We start from the raw sequence: 15,225 nt of genomic DNA, 5'->3' as shown, positions 1-15,225 counted from the left end.
GGGTATCAGGCACAGGGTGCAGATAGACTCAGACCCCCCAGGATTTGTCAAAATGCCGCGATTTCTACAAAAGTGCCGATTTCGTGGGCAGTTTTGCAAAAATCGCAGCATTTTTTCAAAAGATCCAATTTCGCGGCAAATCGCGAAATCAAGATATCCTGGAGGGTCTGAGTAGGGATGTTCAGGGTGTTATCTAGATTAATATCCATAAAATTCCCAGTAGCCCCTGAATCTAGCAATATGGGAATATCTTTAGGGATTTGTGATGCAAATAGTAATGTCACAATGAAGGTTAAATGACGTGGTTTTGGTGTAATTGTGGTTGCCAGAAGGTGAAAGAAGGTCATTGCTTTAGATGGGCCTGATATGGTGACCTCTGTCCTTACCAAACAAAAGAGTTTTTCGACTGTGTGGTATTGTCAGTTGGGACTTCTGTCAATCCCACTGTTTTTCGGGGAGTGGGTTTCAAGGAACAGTCACAAGCAAAATGACTAGAATGACCACAGTATAGGCATAAATGCAGACGACATCTACGATCCTTTTCCTCCTTAGAAAGAGGACCTTGTACACTATCAATCTGCATAGGCTCTAGGGTATCGGAAGATGAACTGGACGGTGTAGTTTATTTTCTGTCATGCTTCACAACAACTACCCGGGTGGATTCTCCTCGTCCTTTCTCCCCTTTTCGTTCACCTAGGAGAAGAACTAACCTTACCACTAAATCCACAAATTCAGCAAAATCATGTGGAAGATCAACTATTTCAGCCAGTACATTCCTGACACCTAAGGCAGTGGTGTCTGACTGGGGTCCCAACCTCATATATACACATATATGAAGTCTCTGTGGGAGCAGTGTGGGAGACCTATAAGTTCATCACTCCTTACGATCTACAAGGGGGTGGGTTGGTTAATAGGTTCAAGTGTAACCTGAAGGGCATGATTAAGGGTCTGACAGACTCCATAAAGGCATAAATGGGACATCCTCTTGCCGTGCCTTTTATTGCTATCCCCGCAAAAGGGACTGGGCTTTAGCCCCTTTGAGCTGCTATACAAACACCCTGTGACGGACCTCTTAGTCTGGTGAAAGAAGGACCCTAGGAAGCTGCCAGTAAGCCTCCCCAGGATGTATTTAGCTACATGCTGGCCTTTAGAAACCAGACTGCACTCTTCAGGAAATTTGCTCTGGTGAGCCTAGGAGCCAGCCATAAGAATATGAAATGTTGGTATGACCAGATTCCCACGATGGTTGAGTTTTAGCCTGGCAAGAAGGTGTGGGTCATGGCTACCAGTGGAGCAGCGCACCCTACAGGATAAGTAGACTGGGCCTTTTGAGGTGAGGACTCCCATAAATCCTTTGAGGGTCTAACATGTGAACCACCTCAATCCACACTTTGAGGAGTCTAAATTGACTATGTTCTTGGCTACAGATAATGGACTGGAGGAGGAAAGTGAGCCTGACTTCATGGATGCCGGGGAGCAGATAGGGTCTGTGGAGGGTGTGAACCTCTCCCTCACACTGACCCTGGAACTGCAGAGTGACTGTTGCTGGGGCAGTTTGACTCTGTTGTCCTTGACCACAGGAGTCACCTATTGATGGACCCACTAAGTGGATACTGGGGATAGTCCACCTGTAAAACACAAAAAGTACAGGTTGACTGACAAGGTGAAAGTCAGCATAAAGGAAGAGGTTTCCAAGATGCTAGCGTTAGGGGTGATAGAGCGCTCCAACAGTCTTTGGGCTAGTCCAGTGGTCTTGGTCCCAAAGGCTGCTGCACCCGGTGCCACACCTGAACTGCGGTTCTATGTGGACTACCGTGGTCTCAATGCCATCACTTAAACTGATGTGCACCACATCCCCCTCACTTCCCTTTGTATCGGCGAGCTGGATGCCCCTACACAGGAACTCCATGTCGAGGGTCCACTTGTTGTTAAAGAAGACTACCCCAGATAAAGTAAGGGCCACCCTTGTACCACAAATGAAAACAGGAGTGGAGGTGTTTTTGCATTGAGTTGGGAGTTTCGCTAACTCAACTAATATGTTGTCTGGGAAGTCTCAGGGCCAGACAGTATCCTCCTCTATGGCACTCTTTCTGTGCATCCTTTCTAGCTCAGCTTGGATATTGCTAGGCTCGGTGAAAAGGTGTAGAGCCATTGGATTGGTTTCCTATTGGGTCAGATTCCCTACTAGTCTGCTGTGGGGGATTTTAGCCCTAATTCTGCATAGGTATTAGTGGAGAAGGCATTTTGCTTTTTCATGGGCTACATCTTGGAATATGTAATGTCTGTCTGCACCTACTGCTTGCGGTATCAATGAACAGACTTAACATGACCTGACTGATGTCCGGGAGCCCACTGCAGTCACGTGCTGATACCACATGGTATGAAAGAGGGCACTCTGTAGTACCAGTGGGATGCTAGAGTTTGGTTAGGTATAATTACAGTCTTTGAACTGACTCCACTTGCCCAGGCATTCTTTAGCAATGAATAGGTGTGGTAGGACTCAAAATTGACACCGGGTACAAAGAAGTGAAATAATACATTACTAGTTATTGAACATTGCAGGTTTTTGTATAGATCCAGGGGAGGTGTCTGTGATACTCCTGTGACTGGGGTTTACAGTCTTTGAACTGACTCCACTTGCCCAGGCATTCTTTAGCAATGAATAGGTGTGGTAGGACTCAAAATTGACACCGGGTACAAAGAAGTGAAATAATACATTACTAGTTATTGAACATTGCAGGTTTTTGTATAGATCCAGGGGAGGTGTCTGTGATACTCCTGTGACTGGGGTTTCTCTTTTACCAGTTAAAACAAAAGGTTTGCAGTGAAAGTTCGTAATCTTGATCCGTACATTTTGGGTCCATACTGAGGTGATAATGTGGCAGCTGAGAGATGGTGCACTTGGAGGTTCTTTTGTAGACCTTTGGTTAATTGTGGTAATTCAAAAACATTACATGTGCTGTAGACAATGATTTTCCAAGGGGTCCTGTAAATCCATTAGGAGGGTGTTCTCCACAATCCATTTATGCAATTTTAGAGGGGCACTGGAAGGTGGCCCTGGTCGTGGTTTCTTTTTGATAGTTAAAATATTAAAGGTGCTTATTGGTAGTAAAACAAATTAATCTCTTTTATGAGCCACTGAGATTTCCTCCCCCTTTGTACCTAACTAGGGTGCTTAGATTAGTGCAAACATTCGATGAAGTGGTCTTGTGAACATACGGATGGATCACATTCGTTTTTTGCTAGGGTTCTATGGGCACCTCCAGCTTTCCAAGAACCTGTCTCTTGTGTGTGCATGGGGGCGCCATCGATGTGGGCTGCGTCCTTCAACCTACACATACTCAGGACTGTACAAGGAGGAGGCATGTTGGTGTTAAGTGCTGGTGGTGGTTGCAAGGTGACCTGAGATCCAATATGTGTATCTCTTAGTTCCCCGCATGTAGTGTGCAATGCACCCCTCCTTTGTGGCACCATATATCTAATTTCTATACAGACTTATTTTGGGCTGACTTTGGGCTTCTTTTGTGTGATCTGCTACTTTATTTGTCATGAGGCGGGGGGTTCAGAAATTGTCTCGTGGCCCCCATGGGCCCCTGATTTTGCCATCTTGTAGTGTCCGAGGTCGGGCATACTGCTCATTTCCAGATGGTGCATAACGCTTGGTGCATTGGTTATTTAGTAGGATTGGTTAGGATTGGTTAATTAGTAGGCCTGATTTGGGGATGGGTGCGTTCAGCATTCTACTCTCATGTGGAGCTGCAGTGGACACTGGGAATCCCCCTCTCCCTCGGACAAAGTCCTGCTTTCTTTCAGAGCATTTGGACCAGCTGTTCGTGACTTTTGGCTAGGGACTTTTAATGAGTGGGCATGCTTCTGTCGCTATTTTTGAAGGGTATGTTACAGTAGTCAGACTTTGGAGATTTGGAAAACTTGAGAAAAAGAGAAAGAAAACATTGCTTGTAATATTAGAACGTGAAGAGCCTGGGGCTAAGACCAAAAACTTTTGCCAAAATCTGATTAGTGATGATGATGAACAGACACTGCCTTTCTGGGATGGCTGGCTACTCCCGCGAATCTCACGACTGACTTGAAGTCATGTGGACGCCTCATGGCGTATTGGTTCTTTCGTGAGTGCTGCAATGGTTGTGGGGACTTCACTATCCCAGATGTACATGAATCCTGGTTCCCGCCACTGCTTCTGTGGTTCCCTCACTGGAAGACATCTTTTTTTAGAACTGAAAGGGGGTCTCCATTGAATTGATACCTCTGGTTTCTGAAGGCACTTTTGGGGCTACACAGCATGAAGGAAACATCAGGCCGGGGCCAAATGCCCAAGAACGGGGACCTTTCGATTTGGTAATTGGAACCAGTCACCATTGACTTTGGACACAGACCTTGGTGCCTGGTTTTAAGTACTTCATCAGGGAGTTGCCCCACCCACTCGTCGGACTGCCCTGGGATGTGGCCAGCAAACCCCACCTTGGGGGTTCAGCAGCAGATTGGGGTCTAGGCTTCCGCTGATGCTATGGATGGCAAATTTTTCTGAGGATACCTGGTCAACAGAACACATACAACAGCCCTGAATCCCTAAAGATAAGTAAAAGTTTGTATTCCCAATGTTGTCTCATTGATGCTTCTTTTGGCTTGGTACATTTTTTGGGGAAGGGGTTGAAAGGGTGCTATTTTTTCTGTAGGTTTATCTTACTGCACATTTGTGTTTGTGTGAAGGCATTACCTCCCCAGACAGTTTGACCTCCCTGCTGAGGCTGAGGCCCAGTCCTTGTTGGGCTAAGTTCTCTGTCTGTGGTTGCTGCTGCCATGTGTTCATTCAGCTACCTAATTCCTGCTACGTCGGATGGACCTCCCTGTGGCTAAATGTAAGGTTCATTTGGCTTTCCCTATGCTTAGCTTTGTGGATGAACATTGGTGAGGTTTTGTGGTGGCTGGCCCTGGCCCATCGATCTCTGCTTGTGGTATGCTTTTATCTGGCATCTGTCTCCCAGGTGGCACATCCTGTAGCAGTAGTAGCATTCCCTAAGGTCTGGTTGATGCCAACCTCCTTGGCCTCTGCTGCCATAGCTTGGTTGAAACACTCAGGGATTTTGCAGTGGAGCTCCCATTAAGACTGGTGCCATTTGCACGATCACAGCCAACGTTACCCCCTAAAGGGTGTTTTTTTTTTCAATTTGTGTTGGATCAATTTAGCAGTGACTCTCTGGGCGGGCTCTTGTTTTTCTCTATCCTTTTCTTTCTTCTTTTTGTAGTAATGTAATATTTGGGCATGTATCTCCCACAAGGGTTTAGGGTCTAACCTAACCACGCTGTCCAGTTCATTTTGTATATCAATGGACAGCCCCTTTTTGAGTATATTGTAAAAGAACCCAACGTGTGGGCCCATATCAGTCCACGGTTGGCCTCTCTCTTGTCCTTATCCTTAACTGATTCTATCCAGGAAATCAGTTACACTCTCCCCTGGCTTCATAGTCTCTGCCATTAACCCTCATACATCTGGGCAGTCAGGGAACATATCCCTCAGGTCTGTCCATATCGATGCCTGCATAATTTGAATGGGGCCCGTCATGCTTGGTGTCTGTTAGCATAATTGCTGGGATGCGAGGTTGGGCGAACATCGCTTTAGTCTACTATCCGATAAGACTAATTGGCAGACTTTTGATACTGCCTGTCACTAGGTTTATTCCGGCTGTGTTCTTCTCAAAGCATAAGATCCATTTCCCCACTCCATCCAGCAATGGTGGTAGCTTTGTCCATAACCCTTCTTTATCCATATGAGCCCAGGGCACATAGACGGTCCCTGACGTGCCCTTCTATAGTAACAGGTACATTCTTAGGTAGCTCTACAGGTTTCTCTCTGATATGACGTCCTCATCTTTTTAGGCATCCTGCATGTAGGGGAAATTCCACTTGGGATCTCCTTCCCCACGTTGGGTGTAATCTTCTGCTATAACCATGGCCTCTGGTTCGAAGGATCCATCCTCCAACCAATGTCTATGATACTGGTCTCTTTCCTCAGCCCAACAGGATAGCAGGTGGTAGAATGGGTGCAAAAAGATCTCACCTTCCTCTCTTTTGCTACTATCTCCCTTGGGGTTAGTCTATCCTTTCCAGGCGTTCGGGTGGAGCAGCATACATCCTTGTTGCTGCTCTGCTCGTGCATGCGCAAAGGTCCCATCTTATTTTTCCTGCTTCTTGGTTGAGTCAGTAACAGGCTGTCATGGTCTCTCATTTTACCAGTCAACCCCTCTTCTAGGTCGAAGGATTGGTGAAGCTCAGGTCCCTGCCAGGAGCCTCTCATATAATTCTATATTTGATTCTTTCTCTATCTGTGCCCTGTACCTACACCTGCTTTTTGGGGTGTGCACTGCTTTGTTTACTTGCTGGGCTTCCTAGGTGCAAGCTCTTTCACTCACGCTCTCCATAGCTTGCGCCTTTCTTTCTCATCCCGTCTAGGTTTCCTCCTTCACTCTGAGCTATGTGCTATTCCTTTTAGTTTGGCTTTGCCCTCAAATTCTCTCCCTGTTGTTTCCTCGGCTACCTGAGCAAATCCTGTAGCCTCACCCTTATAATCGGTTACTGGGTAGTAGGGCTCCCTTCCTCACCTCCACTTGCTGTATCACTGTCTAGGACTGCCACAAATCTCCCTGTCACTCGTGTATGTTTGCCTGAATCAGTGAGCGTGCATGTTCTCCATGCTGCTTGGATTCTATGTGTAGGACTCGACATACAGGACGTCAAGCTCCTGGGGGCCTTTCCATCGTACTTGGGTTGGACCTGAATTGTCTGGGCATGCTCGCCTGTTAGTTTCTCATTCTTGGACCTAACCTTTCATCTTTCAGTGAGGTGCCTGCCGGCTCCTGCTACTGGTGGATTGGAATATCCTAATGCTTGGGGAACTGGCGTGAGCACCTCCCCACCTACACAAGGTGAGGGAGGTGCTGGTGCCTTGCTTGCTATCTGTGATGTAGGATTATCGATCTGAGCCTCCTTAAGGAGGGCCCATAGTTCTAAAAATGCCTCTCTCCTGTCTTTCTTTTGACATGTGTATTTGGTTTGTATGTGTCTTCTCATGTGTTCAAATGGTTACTGTCAAAAGTTCCCTACAGTGTGTGCATGCCATTCTAGGCAACACTTATTATGTTTTTTAACCTGTGTGGGGAGCCTGGTTTGCATGTGTTTTAATAGTGAATCCATGATAAGACTGGTAGTTTTAGTGAACAAAGTACGATTAGCTCCTTTTTTGGGGAGAATCATTGTTTTGTTCTAATCATGGGGAGAAATGTATGTGATGTTCTGTGTTAATTACATTATACGAGCTCAGTGCTATCTACAGATGCATCAGACAATTGAATATAAACATTTCGTCAACTCAAATAAAAATGCATGTGAAAGGTTGCTACTTAGGTAAAACGTGCAATTGTCAACAAAAACAGTATGAACGAAATCGACTTTTGGGGTCAAATACAGTTTGTGAGAAATAGCAGTACCCTCATATGAAGCACTGAGACTTTGACGAAAACAAAATTCAATATTTAGGACAATCTATCATCAGCTGTTGTACACCATATCATTTGCAATATTTAACAGCACCATGGCATCACGTATACATTACACCAATCTCATCAAAAACTGACAGAAAAAATTATGACTTTGTCAAAATCTCTTAGCCTGTTCCTAGGGCATGCTATCCTGTGACCAGGGGAAGCTCTGCCAGGTACACGGAACTAAGTCAGCCTGATAGTCCGTCAATATCTGCTCTGGGACAAAGGGAATTGGAAATAGTTTGTGGAAAAAAGGGAATAACTCGAGAACCACAGGCCCCTCTTGGCCACACACAAGTTACACCTAGTTTCCCAGATCCAAATCTTTTTCCCTAAATGTCCGAATCGCACCCGGTATCCCACTCAGGGCCTAAGCGTACCATCTTTATCATGCCCATCGGCCGAAGTGCGCAACACCTATCACTCCTTTCAGATACCAACAATGTTAAGAAATCGGTGGCACTGAGAAACCCTTTTAGACTAAAAAATAAGATTGAGGTGCCAACTGCACCCAAACAGGATAGCTGTCTCATAAAATAGCGTCCTGGGAGCCATAAAGGGCTATACAATAAATATTCACCTTTCTTGGCCTGCTGACTATCGAAAAAATGTGACTTCCACTGGATCACCTGTGAGGATGATTTACGCCTACTCAGCTAGGACATATAAAAATAGGTAATATGCCAGATTTCTGTTAGTGGCAGGGCACTCAGGTTGTCTTCTTTATGCTTCTCTCTATTTTGCCATATGCTAAATGCTTTACTAAGGTTCTTGATGTAGTCTCTTACCCTCTGTGATACCTGCTTCAGGATGGACCACTGTCCTTCGGATTCAGTAGAGCTTCCAATCAATTGCAGTGCCTGCACACCTTCCTTGAAGCTCAAATGTGAATCCGTCCTGGCGGGGTCTCCTTCCTGTGGCTGCAGTAGGGTTCTAGATACCAATCAGCTCCTGACTGGCTCACCAAAATGTTGCTTTAACATGAAATTCCTTGAAAGACAAGAGGCGTTTGGAAAAACAAGAACAGTTTGTTTAATTAAACCATGCGGCCAGGGGAACAGTTACAGGCATAGATCTGAACTGTCTCAGTTACAATCGATCTGAGAGGAGTTTGTATACAATTCATTTAATGTCATAAATAGTGCCTGTGATCCTTGTAAGGTAAGGAATGTGTGGTTGCTGCCTTTGGAGTCAAAGATTCATTTATTCGATGGGGAATCCATGTGGGCCTCAACCTTGCATGGGCACAATGCGGCCAGTGAGTAAGGTGTCCAGATTTCCGGCAAATAGCCTCACTTTCTCGAAGTATACATGAAGTATGTATCTTGCTGCACTTGTATGTGGATCCTATTCCCCTAACATTCCACGTCGTTAGAGTATATTTACTCTGTACCCCAAAGATTGCGATGGAAAAGTGTGATGTGTTGAGAGCAGATGTATGATACCTCCAGCGGGTGGCGGTTAGAGTACCATCCTCCCTGCTGGGAAGAGGGAAACAAGCTTACGGGGTCCCCAGACATTGTGCCCCCCCCCGTTACCCCCCAAAAGTGCTTCCAGCCAGTGACTGACCTTTCATCCGGCCAAAAGAACAGGCTTCTTCCAACAGGTGAGTGCCTAATTAAACGAATCTTGAGAACCAAGAGATAAAGGAGGGGTTCTTGTGTTTTAGACCGAAATGGGGAGAAGCATGTTACAATTAAGGACCAAGAAAAGGAGGAGGGGAGGAAGCTCCATATGTGTCTTGGTTCACTGCAGTGGCATGCATGCTTATACTGTGTATGTGTAGCAGAAAGAGCATAGAGTGAATGTGCAATGGCTGACTGTTAGCAGAGCTGGTGTCCCAGGCAGACAGGTTGGCAGACATGTAAAGGGACATGGAGTCGAAGGAATCGTGTTGGAAGTGCTGAAGAACTGCCACAAGAAAGGAGCTTGTGTGTGACTGCTACTGGCTGCAGCATGGACCCTCTGTAACTTCACCAAGGTGTTCATGGGAAAAGATTGGGCTTGAGGAACTGTGAGAAAAGTACCATGCGGCTGCAATTTCAATGTGTTACCGAACAATTCCACAGCACAGCAGATATGAGTCTTGAGTATGAATAAAATGGGTTTATAAAATGTAGGTAAAACTCATAATTGAAATCCATTTTTAATGATTTCTTCATTTATAATAATAAGGTTCTTAGAAGTCTATTTTTTTTTTACTTTGTGCTTTCTACATGTTTACCTACAAGACTTGGCTGAGGAGGAGAATATAATTATAGAATCCAGGTTTGCCTACTGTGTCCAATGACCTATCAGGCTCTTAAGTTTTCCAGTACAATAGAGGAATTAAAGTCCATGGAGCACGCATGCCGCCTGTAAACAAGTTGTGGTCAGAATTCACACTCCATCGTTTGCCCACTGGGTTCTTTCTTGCCATTGTTCAGCAGAGATGTATGCAGTCTTTTTGAAGTACATGCATTGGATCACTCCCTAAAAGAGTTTTTAATTAGGGTGAAATGGCTCTTTCATCTTCATTAGGCCACAACTTTTCCTGAGCCTTCCAGAGCCATGGGGCAAGTGTCAACGTCCTCTTGGGAAAGTAGAAGAGGCCCACTTGATAGGCTCCTGGGAATTCATTTGGGGGTACTCACAAAGAGATCCGCCTAGTTTGAGAGATTTCTACAAAGGTGAGTCAGCTGACTTCAAAGTGTGCAGAGTTAAGAGCTTTAAGAGCCACTGCTGCTGCAGCAGGCCCTGGGGCCCCTGGCTGTGAAGGTCCCATATACAGCTGATAAAAGCGTCTTGGAAGGTAGTGCAAGAGGTAGACAGACACTACCTCGCTTTGATATATAGTCCTTAGTTAAGTGCCTGGCCCACTGTGTCTCTTGGAGAGGCCCTCTGACCCTTATGCAGCGGTTGAATTGCATTAAAAAAGTGTGGGAACTGTGATCCTGAGTGCAATGGAGGAGGGGCCAGTGAGTGTGGGGGCGGGGTCAAAAACTTGGCAAAAAAGAACCAAATAGTGTCTAATTATTTTGTTAGTCTTCTATCGCTAGGTAACTGCGTATAAAATAAAATATACACCTTAAATGAAAAAAATGCATGTCAAACTTTATAGTTCCGAAATGCACTTTACCTCCATTGGTTAATGTGCTCACTGCACATGTATGTGTGTGTAACAAGAGAGTTTCAAAACAGAATGCTGGTTGGCACAGTGGGGGAGAGGGTTTTGTGTATTTGTAGTGCGGCGAGGACACATCTTGTGATTACGAAAGTCATTATTTTGAAATTGCATTACACAGTACAAGATAAGCTGCTGCAAATTGCAGAAAACGATTTAGGTTTAAGAAAAAGATATAACAAGTACTTTTCAAAATATGGATTTTTCTAATATGCAATCAGACTGAACTTAGTGCAAACATTGTAATGAGTCCATTAAACGCACGACCTCCAGAGCACAACTGGTAATATCCTTACATGACCTATTTAAAAGAGTAAGCCTTTGTCATCATGAAGCTTCATGTGACTCCATCAGCTATACTGGATCCCAAAGAGGCTTTACATTTGCTGCTTAACCAGTCGCACACATTTACAAATGTTTCAGGCAGCAGGCATCCTTGTGAGAATCTTGTTTCTTCTCTAGCTCTCTGCCCCTTACTTGAGTTCGCAGAAGGCACTGTCCATTTCAGATTAAACATGGCAACTGTCAACATTAAGTGCTCTGGAACTGTTGTGTTTTTTTAACAAGTGGGAGAACTGTTGTTGTTAAATTAAAAAGCGTGGGCACGTTGTGCACCATAGACCCTGCCCTGATGGTGACACAAGGCAGTGGTTCTGGGAAGAAGAGCAGTAAGTGAGGAAATATTGCACCTGCCCATGCATAGCCATGGTAGAGGCTGCACGCCACCAGGTCATCTCTCTAGGACAGGCCTCCTGGCAGCCTTATTGTCCATAGTAACACCTACAGAAAGGGATAAGGAAGGGTAACGTGCCACCCTCAGGTGCTTTAGTCGATGAGGGGACCTCTAGCATACAGGGTTGGCTCGGTAATTTAGGGTTTTTATAGTGCACTAAAGGCAAAGTGGGTCTGATATAGGGGTTCGATGGATAAACCCATTTAGGAATAGTGCTTGCTTTGTTAGGGTAGATCTAGAGCGCATCTGTATTGCTATGTATTTGTTGAGTCATAGAGCGTCACAATCTCACATGTACTTCAAGGCGCTATTGAGTAACTGGTGGTGTTCTAGAAATTTAACAGTCTGACCCACATGAAGAGATGTTTCAGAATGCATGCGTTGTGCGGACTTTATCAGATTCTGTAATTAAAGTTCACAGACCCCCGTTAAATTTCAGTAAGTCAAACCTGCAAGAATGTAGCGGGGTAAAACGCCCTGGCAAATACTGGGTGTGGTGAGCACCAAAAATCAATGCAATTTAGATAGTTTATTTCGTTTTATGTCCGAAATACAATATGCTGCCAACTGGATCCAGAAAAAGCTACCTAACCTATGAGCAGGGCCACTGGAATTATACTGCAGGGGAGGGTTCGGTTATGCAGCAGTGTTGAGTAAATTATGAAGCAAGAAATGGCAAATAATTAGGTGTAATACGGCACCTTATGTGATAGTATTGTAATGACGGAGCCAGCCGGCCCGTCTACGCACGTACACGCACGCATGCACCCCGAGGGCGGGCTCGCCCTTGGGTATAAATAAATGGGCGCAAGACCGCTCGTGGTCTTCGACCCAACATAGCAGCCAAGTGTTGTGTCCTCTCAATCAATCAATCAATCACAGCATTTATATAGCGCGCTACTAACCCGGGAGGGTCTCAAGGCGCTGGGGGAGAGGGGTGTGTCACTGCTCAAACAGCCAGGTCTTGAGTTGCTTCCTGAAGGAGAGATGGTCTTGGGTACGTCGAAGGTGAATGGGAAGGGAGTTCCAAATCTTGGCTGCCAGGTAGGAGAAGGATCTTCCTCCGGCGGTGGCTCTGTGGATGCGTGGTACGGTGGCGAGTGGGTGGCTGGTTGATCGTAGCTGGCGCGTGGGCGTGTAGAAGGTCATGCGATCGTTGAGGTACTTGGGGCCCAGGTCGTGTAGAGCCTTGTGTGCGTGGGTGAGGAGTCTGAACATGATTCTCTTGCTGATGGGGAGCCAGTGCAGTTCTCTCAGGTGTCCGGTGATGTGGCTGTGCCTGGGGATGTCCAGGATGAGTCGTGCAGAGGCGTTCTGGATGCGTTGTAGTCTTCTCTGGAGTTTGGCTGTGGTTCCGGCGTAGAGGGCGTTCCCGTAGTCCAGTCGGCTGGTGACGAGTGCTTGGGTGACGGTCTTCCTGGTTTCAGTGGGGATCCATCTGAAGATCTTGCGGAGCATGCGCAGGGTGTTGAAGCACGATGAGGAGACGGCGTTGACTTGTCTGGTCATCGAGAGGGAGGAGTCCAGGATGAAGACCAGGTTGTGTGCGTGGTCCGTTGAGGCCACCAGGAGTCGTCCCAGGCGGAGGGTGATGATCCCAGGATGAGGACTTGTTTTGTCTGAGTTCAGTTTAAGGCGGCTGTTCCTCATCCAGTCGGCGACGTCTTTCATCCCTTCGTGTAGGTTGGCTCTGGCGGTGGTGGGATCGTTGGTGAGGGAGAGGATCAGCTGGGTGTCGTCGGCGTAGGAGATGATGTTGAGGTGGTGTTGGCGTGCGATGGCTGCGAGGGGGCTCATGTAGACGTTGAAGAGGGTCGGGCTGAGAGAAGATCCTTGTGGTACGCCGCAGATGACTTCGGTGGCGTCGGATCTGAACGGAGGGAGGCGGACTCTCTGGGTTCTTCCGGTGAGGAACGAGATGATCCATTCCAGCGCTTTCTCTCGGATTCCGATGTTGCTGAGGCGCTTCGCTAGGGTTCGGTGGCAGGAGGATGAGGGCCGCTGTTTCCCCGTTGTCGATCAGGGTTCTGATGTCGTCGGTGGCTGCGATCAGGGCGGTCTCGGTGCTGTGGTTGGCCCGAAATCCAGACTGCGAGTGGTCGAGGGATCCGTTCGTCTCGAGGAAGGCGGCAAGCTGTTTGTTGACGGTCTTCTCGATGACTTTGGCCGGAAAAGGAAGGAGCGAGATGGGACGGTAGTTCTTGAGGTCAGTGGGGTCCGCCGTTGGTTTCTTCAGGAGGGCGGTCAGCTCGGCATGCTTCCAGCTCTCTGGGAAGGTGGCGGTGTGGAAGGCGGTGTGGAAGGAGGAGTTGATGGTGTCTCGGAGGTGGGGTGCGATGATGGCGGCGGCTTTGTTGAAGACGTGGTGTGGGCATGGGTCGGTTGGTGATCCTGAGTGGATAGAGTTCATCGTGCGGGTGGTGTCTTCGGTGCTGATCATGGTCCAGTTGCAGAGGGTGGTGGTGGCGGGCGTTGGTTTGGTGGTAGGGTGCGTGGTCTGTGAGTCGAAGCTGTTGTGTATGTCGGCGATCTTGCAGTGGAAGAACGAGGCGAGGGAGTCGCAGAGGTCTTGCGTGGGAGTGATGTCGTTGTTTCCGGCACTGGGGTTGGAGAACTCTTTGACGATGCTGAAGAGTTCCTTGCTGTCGTGGGCGTTGTTGTCCAGTCGTTCTTTGAGTGCCGTCTTCTTGGTGGCGCGGATCAGTTGATGGCGTTTGCGGGTGGCGTGCTTGAGGGCGGTCCAGTTGTCTGTGGTGTGGTCGAACCGCCAGGCTTTCTCGAGGGTGCGGCAGTTCTTCTTGGATTCCTTGAGTTTGTCGGTGAACCAGGGTTTTTTTTTGCTGCCGGGTCTGCTGGGAGGGTTCTTTAGTGGTGCGAGGTCATCGGCGCAGGCGGTCAGCCACTTGGTGAGGTTGCTGGCTGCTACGTTAGGGTCCGTTGTTCTGGTGGGAGTGTTCTGGTTGAGGGAGGCGGTGAGTTGTTCGGTGGTGATCTTGCTCCAGCGGCGGCGGGGCACCCATTGCGGTTGGTGGTGGCTCGTAGTTCAACTGAAGCTGAAGTGTACGCAGCTGTGATCTGTCCAGTGGAGTCCGGTGGCATGGCTGAAGGAGACGTGCTTGCTGGATGAGAAGACGGGGTCAAGCGTGTGTCCGGCTTAATGGGTGGGGGTGTCCACCAGTTACTTGAGTCCGAGGTTGGCGAGATTGTCCAGCAGGGCGGTGGTGTTTCTGTCGTTGTTGTTCTCCAGGTGGAAGTTGAAGTCCCCTAGGAGGATGTAGTCGGCGGAGGGAAGGGCGTGCGGGCTGTTGAAGTCTGCGATGTCTTCGCTGAACTGCGTGCGTGGTCCCGGTGGTCTGTAGATGTGGGTGCCTCGGAGGGTGGTCTTGGGGTCGGTGTGTATCTGGAAGTGCAGGTGCTCGGCGGCGAAGAAGGTTTTATCGGAGTTAGTCGAGATGCGGATGGTGTTCTTGTGTACGATGGCGATGCCTCCTCCCTTCTGGTTGACACGGTCCTTTCGGGTGATCTTGTATCCGTCCGGGATGGCTGTGGCGATGTCGGGCGCTGAGGAGGCGTTCATCCAGGTTTCGGTGAGGAAGGCGACGTCCGGTGCAGTTGCGTCGAGCAGGTCCCAGAGTTCCACGGCGTGCCTGTGGACGGAGCGGGTGTTCAGCAGGATGCACTTCAGGTGGTTGCTGTTAGTGTTGGAGTCGGCGGGGGCGGTGCGGGTCCGGTAGCAGGTGAAGCGGCAGGCTTTGCAGGCGAAGGGTCCGTTG

Source organism: Lissotriton vulgaris, chromosome 3_1, assembly GCF_964263255.1.
Source record: "Lissotriton vulgaris chromosome 3_1, aLisVul1.2, whole genome shotgun sequence".
NCBI classification, from domain to species: domain Eukaryota; kingdom Metazoa; phylum Chordata; class Amphibia; order Caudata; family Salamandridae; genus Lissotriton; species Lissotriton vulgaris.
Note: the sequence above shows the minus strand (reverse complement) of the source record.